Consider the following 7,500-nt stretch of genomic DNA (forward strand, 5'->3'; position numbering starts at 1 on the left):
GTGTGGGTTTCCTCTACCTACGCTAAGTACTTTGCATTTGTTGATGTTTAAACTGCATTTGCTATTTGTCTGTCCATTCGTTCATTCTATCGAAATGTGTCTGCAAGGCGATGACATCCGATTTTGACCTAATTAATCTACCGATCTTCGTGTCATCCGCAAATTTCCCCTTTTATTTTCCCCTTTATTCTCACGTTTGTTTTTCTTTTCTTCTTTCTTCTTGTAATATCAAAATACGTTTCTTTTTTTCTGTTATCTCTGCCTTTCTCTTTTTTCTCATATTTTCTCCTTTTATATTTTCATTATTGCAACTTTCTGTATTCCTTTTATTATTGTCCTCTCTCTCTCTCTCTCTCTCTCTCTCTCTCTCTCTCTCTCTCTCTCTCTCTCTCTCTCTCTCTCTCTCTCTCTCTCTCTCTCTCTCTCTTGTAATTTCCTTCTTTATTCTGAGATATTTACGTTTAGTTTATCGTATTCTCTCCTCCTCAGCTTTTTACTTCTTTCTCTTCTTTCTTCTTTTCTTTCTTTTCCCTCTTATAATTTCCTTCTATTTTCTCAAGAGATTTACGTTTGTTTTTCCCTATTCTTTTTACCTCTTTTGTTTCCTTGATTTGTCTTGTAATTTCCTCATTGTTTTATTCACAAGATATGTCGGTTTGGTTCTCCTGTTATTTTTCCCTCTCTTTTTTTTTCCCTTTTATATAATTTCCTTGGTTGTTATTCTGAAGTGGACATTGTTTTATCATCTTTACTCATGTTTTTTTGCTGTCTTTGCTGGTTGTTTGAAATTTCGTGTTTGTTATTATTATTATTATTATTATTATTATTATTATTATTATTATTATTATTATTATTATTATTATTATTATTATTATTATTATTATCATCATTATTTTGTCTAGATGCTGAGATGTTGAGGTCTGTGTATAAGTTAGGGTGTAGGGTTGGTTGTAGTGGTAGGTATGTAAGTTTGGTTGTAGGTTTGGTTGTAGGTGTGGGCGTACAGGTGTGGATCTATAATTGTGATAATTTATTTGGCAATTTCGTGTTGTTTAGGAGCTCTGGTGCTTGGGTTTGTATAGGTGTTTGTGCAGGTGTGTAGGTATGTTGCACAGGTGTGGTTCTACATGTCTAGATCTACAGGTGTGAGTATACAGGTAAACACAAAGAAACTGTTTTTACATTTTTTTGATCACGAGTTTTTAAGGTGAAAAATTAAGCTAAACCAGATGGAAGTTGATGACCTTTACCTGTAACTTAAGCCAGGTAGATCATGTGGGTATAATCTGCGATGGGAGGAACTTAGAAAGAAAAGACTTAGAGTAATTATACGCAGGAAAAAAAAATATATATACGTTCACCATTATATAGCAACCTTTATTTTTCACTTTAATTTCCTGCTGTCATTCTCTCACAGTGCATTCTAGAGAGAGAGAGAGAGAGAGAGAGAGAGAGAGAGAGAGAGAGAGAGAGAGAGAGAGAGAGAGAGAGAGAGAGAGAGAGAGAGAGAGAGAGAGAGAGAGAGAGAGAGAGAGAGGAATTTGCATATAAAAAAAAAAACTAAATAAAAAAATAGAGCCTTGTCTGGATTCTGGCAAAGACCAACACTACTACAAGTTAATTTCTTAGCTGCATTTACCGTGAGATTCAACATTTCCTTGCATTGTCCGTCATATCAACACTGAAATCTTCCTATCACCACGTTGTAAGAGGAACCTGGCTAGCAATTTAACAGGTATCAGAATCTCATCTTCGCCACCTGCTCTGTTTCACCGGAGAGCAGAAGCGTGACTCTCAAACCTGAATGAAACTCTTGTAATATAATGGAGATGATTACCTGTTGGGATGTAAAGAAAGGCTTGAAAAAAAGGGGGTAAAGATGCTGGCCAGGTGTTGTCGCTTCAAAGGGAGTCAAAGGGGTGAAGACAAGTGGGTGAGTGAGTGTTGAGAGGCAGTGAATGGAGGACGCGAAAGGGTGAACTAACACGGGCTATGACGGTGACGAATTGGTGATTTTCCTTCCTCGCTGACGGGGAGGAGACGAAGGGAGAGGAGGGAAGGAGAGGAGAGGAGAGAGAGGAGAGGAGAGGAGGTTAGACAAGTGCCGGAGAAAACATGAATAGAGTGTTATGGTGAGGAAAAATTACATAATTGAGGATCGAGAGAGAGAGAGAGAGAGAGAGAGAGAGAGAGAGAGAGAGAGAGAGAGAGAGAGAGAGAGAGAGAGAGAGAGAGAGAGAGAGAGACGGGGAAAGATAGAAGCGAACGAATGGACAGATACAGAAGCAGTAACGGAAAGAAACAACGAGACTGAATGACAGAAAAAAAAGACGAAATCAAGACCAAAAAAATCAGGGAGAGAGAGAGAGAGAGAGAGAGAGAGAGAGAGAGAGAGAGAGAGAGAGAGAGAGAGAGAGAGAGAGAGAGAGGCCACTCGTCTGCCTTGCTCACTGCCCCAGAAAACGTGAAGGTGGAGAACGGAAATTGTCCTTCTTCCCAAGTCTGATTCATCTTCTGGCTCCACACGCTCACCAGAAAATTGAAAAGCTTTATTCGGCCTTTTGGGGGATAAATAAGGTCAGCGGAGGGCAGCCAGCGTTACCTGTGGTGATGCTCGCCTCGCAATAACACTTGGAATGTCTCCAGCCTTTTATTCTTTGTCATAGTCTTCCAGCAGATTCAGAAATGTCTTGTGTGTGTGTGTGTGTGTGTGTGTGTGTGTGTGTGTGTGTGTGTGTGTGTGTGTGTGTGTGTGTGTGTGTGTGTGTGTGTGTTTTGTGGGATTCTATTGTTTTATGGTCTGTTTTTTAGTGGTGGGTGTTTTTTTTTTATGTGGTTTTCTTGTTTTTTTTGCGTGTTTTTTCTTCTTTTTTTTTATGTGTGGGATTTGTAGGATTCATATTTTTTTTTGTTATTCTATTTATGATTTTTTTTTGTTATAGATATATTTTTTTTGTCAAGCAGTGTTTCTTTTGTTCACTTTGTTTTTTAATTTGTTCGTGTTTTTAAATTTTTTTTTATTGTGACATCTTTTCTGTAAGGCGCTTTATTTATGAGATAATTTTTGAGTTGTCTTTTTTTTCTTTCAATTTGTGTGCTTTTGTTTGTTTGTTTGTTTGTGATGTTGGTAGAGATTCTTATTTATTTTTTTCTTAACTATTCTTTGTTTTTGTTTTTGTTTTATTCATTCATTTATTCTCTTTTTTTTTGTGGGGCGGGCGGGTGTTACATTGTGACGATTCTTGTTCATACTGTGCTTTTTATCTATGTTTATCTTAATTTTGTTGGTGTTTCTGTATCTGTTTTCCTTCTGTGTCATTCATATTTTTCTTATCTTTATTTATTTATTTATTTTTTTATTACGTTCATGCTCTGATGTTGATGATTGTGTGTTTGTGTAATTTCATTGGTGTTTCTGTATCTGTTTGTTTTAATTTGTTTATGTCATTCTCTCTCTCTCTCTCTCTCTCTCTCTCTCTCTCTCTCTCTCTCTCTCTCTCTCTCTCTCTCTCTCTCTCTCTCTCTCTCTCTCTCTCTCTCATTACTCATTATGCTATTCTGCAACATAAAAGGCAGTGTTGTTTAATTTCTTTTTCCTTTTATAACTAACAGGAAATTAACTGCGTTTAAGAAGTTTTTTTGCCAGATAGAGCAACTGTTTTCTCGCTCCTGACGCCTAATGACATTTCTGTTTTACCTCAGCGAAAATTAGATAGACAAAGCATAAAAACGTGAATAATAAACGGCATTTCCATTTTTTTTATTCAGGAATATTCTTTAAAAAACGTTCTGTTGAGTGCGTGATATATGTGGAAAATAATGGTAAATGTTGTTTTTTGTCAATGGAATCTTTTGTCATTGATTCACTCACAAAAATGCCTAGAAAATGTAAAGCAATAGTCATAGATTCCATTATTTTTTTTAAAGGCTTGCTTCAATACTTAATATATCTACAAATCAGGACATTACTCCGACTGATTTCCACTAATATAATTTTTCGTTACCAATTAAAAAAAAAACCTTTATGTAGAGCTGACTGACTGACTGACTGACGCGACTAAACATGATTAAACGTGACTTAACGTGGCCAGACATGACTGACTAACGCTTCGCTCTGTGGGACAATGACAAGTAACATTCTCTTGCTTCTTATTATCTTAACAATATACACGGAAACCAAAACATCCTAACCACTCAAAACTTTTATAACAAGTAATTAGGTTATTGCTTAGTCTTTAGGGAGAAGATTAGGCAAGTTATGGATGAGAATGATAGGTGGAAATAGGAAGGAATATCACACGCGTAGGCCTAACAGTTTTTGCACCTTCCTTTATTTTCATTTTTTTTATACTTTTATAATTTTTCAGACTGCAGCATCTAATTTAGGACTATTATTTTCAGGGATCAGGTCATGTCTCAGCTGGCAGGTCGAGTCACGAAGGAGGCGCAGAGGGGTTCAAATGAAGGCATCAGGCTCTCACGCTCACTTTTGCGTCTCGGGGTCAGGCCGGAATGAAAAGAAAAGGTAAGTAAAAAAAGGCCGTAAGAAAGGCATTTTAATTTGAAAGGTTACAGTCATTTTAATCAATAGCCCGGTCTCTTAAATGGCCTCCACTTCCATGCGCCTCGTGTCAGCTGTGCGGTATTTTTAGTCGGCCATTTTTTTTATTACCATCCTTTATTAAGCTGTCGCTCTCTCCCTATTCCGTCAGGCGTGCGTAGAACAGAGGCGGGCGAGGGAACCACAGAGGGTGTAGATGTGCTGCCGCCTTTCATTGTGGCTGTGTCCAAGTGTAAAACAGCCTTTTTTTCCCTTCGTTTGTCTTCGCGGGGGAGAGTATCTGCACGCAATAAGGTCCAGAGAGAGAGAGAGAGAGAGAGAGAGAGAGAGAGAGAGAGAGAGAGAGAGAGAGAGAGAGAGAGAAACCCTTTATAAATATCACCAGTACCATCTTCATTCACGTCCTTCCCTTTGCCAGCCTCGTGTTGCCGTCTTCATCACCCTCTGTCTCCCTCCCTCTCTCCCTCTCTCCCTCTCTCCCTCCCACCGCCGCCTAGGGTTAGAAAACACTGCTGGGGGAACAGAAAACACTGCATATAAGGCTCATATTACCATGTTTTTTCTTAACACCGATGATCATTAGCTGGCTCCTGTGTTTTTCTTCTTCAAGTATTATAAAGGACTGGAGGAGGAGGAGGAGGAGGAGGAGGAGGAGGAGGAGGAGGAGGAGGAGGAGGAGGAGGAGGAATATACAAAGGAAGTCCAAACAGCAACAAACCCTGAGGTCCTTACTGTTTGGGTAGCTGTTTGGGTAGCTATTCTACTCTAATTGTCAGTGGGAAGGACAGGATAGCACAGAAGAAAGCTCCTCCACCGCATCCCGCCAACCGAAGCTGGTCGGAAAAAGGAAATGGTACCATGTTGTAAAGAAAAACAACATGGAATTTGAGAGGAAAGTAAAAGAGAGATGAGGTTTACTTCTACTACATAGAATTTACATACATTCTTAATATTTGTGTTGTCTGATGAGGCGCTTCCTCTTCTTTAAACCTTATTCATTGAGGTACATATAACTAGATGACTATAGTGATGGGTGAGCTGCTCTGCAAGGACTCGATTAATTTTACTATTACTGTGGCGGGATCAGCAGTAAGTCGCCGAGGAACAAGCCATCACTAAGGTGTCTTTAATTTTTAAGCTTTGTTACATAATAATTGTTTCCCTTCCTTAGTGAAATGTACACCCATCAGATGACAGTACGACAGTGAACGTGTTCGTTACTCATGACAGTATGAACAATGACAACCGTGGATTACTTTCTGGACGTGTTTTAAGTGAAGCAATAGTACCTGAGTCAACGACCCTTGATGGAAGGCAATTCCAGATTGAAGAAAAATGTTTGGCTTCGTTTTGTCTGAAATCGTTTACCTATTATTTTAAGGCCATCGTTTCTTGTAACATTAAGCTGGTTAAGTGTTAGGAAGACTTCAGGTCTCATATTTGTGAGATCCTTAAAAATTTTGTAAAGCAAGAAGGAGGAAGACGAGGAGGAGGAAGACGAGGAGGAGGAGGAGGAAGAGGAGGAGGTAAATGAAGTTATGGCGTCGCAATAGGAGGGTCATATGGCGCTGGCTGGTGTTCCGCAAAAAAAAAAAAAGGAAAAGAAGAAAATAGTGTTACCTCTCCCACTGAGAAATTCTTGTGGACCAGGATCGAACTTGCGACTTCCAGGGGCGCGAGTCGAAAATCTTACCATAGTCACCAACAAGGATTAACATAGAAAACGGGAAGAGGTCTGTATGTTTTTATACTAGCTTATGCCAAACACTTTAAAGACAATCTCTGTATTACTATTCATTCTTCTTTCATGTTCTTTTGTGTTTCGTTCGCGTGATGATAATACGTGCAGTTAATCTTCGTCAGTAGAAGCAACAACAGTAAGAGGAATCAGTCAGTGCTCAGTTTAGGCTGAACGACACACACACACACACACACACACACACACACACACACACACACACACACACACACACACACACACACACACACACACACACACACACACACACACACACACACACACACACAGCCTGGTCCCCTCTCCAAGCCTACAAATCCCAGATATCTCGGAGGCTCAGGTTTTTCATTATTCATAGTGTTATACTGAAGGCTATCAAACTTTGCAGGGGTCCAAGCGGCAGTGAACCGGAGCTGCCAGCCGCGCCCCGTCTCCCGCCGCAGTCATTAAGGCCCCTCATGTATTAATTTATCTTTCCCGCTCCCCAAAGATGACAGTTTCGCCCTAAAACATCAGGCGGGTCTCAGCACACGACAACAACAGAGGGAGATTGGGGAAAAATGCACGAGGTTTTATGCTGGTATGTTGGTAGTCCTGAATATATACGTGATGGGGTACATGCAAGTCTGTCATTGTGTTCTGATGGATCTGCCCGTCTTTATGGAGGGGGTGGGCATGTTGGCGCGCACTCACACACACACACACACACACACACACACACACGAGGGGAAAGGGGTGTTATGGAAAATTACACAGCAAATATCATCCATTTATCGAGTTTGCAGTTTTTATTATTATTATTATTATTATTATCCACCTCTCGTGTGTGGGTAAATGGAAATTGATGTGCAGGTTTACAGATGGCTTAGGAAAAAAAAAAAAAAGAATGAGTAAACTAATACGAAAATTCTCTTGATAAAAAAAGAAAGAAAGAAAATAAATTGTGGGTTAAGACTAAAATTATTGAGGAAAATGTGTTACAGAGAGAGAGAGAGAGAGAGAGAGAGAGAGAGAGAGAGAGAGAGAGAGAGAGAGAGAGAGAGAGAGAGAGAGCCAGAATAATAATAGAAATCACTTCCATTGCTGTGTGGAATTGAAATCTTGGTGCTTGATGATGGTCTCAGTTTTAATTTCATGGTCAGACGCCTCCATCTATTAGCAATTTAGTAACTCTCTTTTACCTGCATTCTGGGAGGCGCTT

General features: G+C 39.5%; 1 protein-coding gene across 1 annotated transcript in view; it reads left to right on the plus strand.

Annotated features, from left to right (window-relative positions):
• The window catches only part of LOC135090605 (uncharacterized), a 304,055-nt gene that overhangs the window by 25,070 nt on the left and 271,485 nt on the right, over positions 1–7,500 (plus strand). Inside the window, exon 2 of the mRNA XM_063987509.1 lies at positions 4,402–4,525. The gene's annotated coding sequence lies outside the window, so the exon portion shown is untranslated. The remainder of the gene's footprint in view (positions 1–4,401; positions 4,526–7,500) is intronic.

The sequence above is a fragment of the Scylla paramamosain genome, chromosome 35, assembly GCF_035594125.1.
Source record: "Scylla paramamosain isolate STU-SP2022 chromosome 35, ASM3559412v1, whole genome shotgun sequence".
NCBI classification, from domain to species: Eukaryota; Metazoa; Arthropoda; class Malacostraca; order Decapoda; family Portunidae; genus Scylla; species Scylla paramamosain.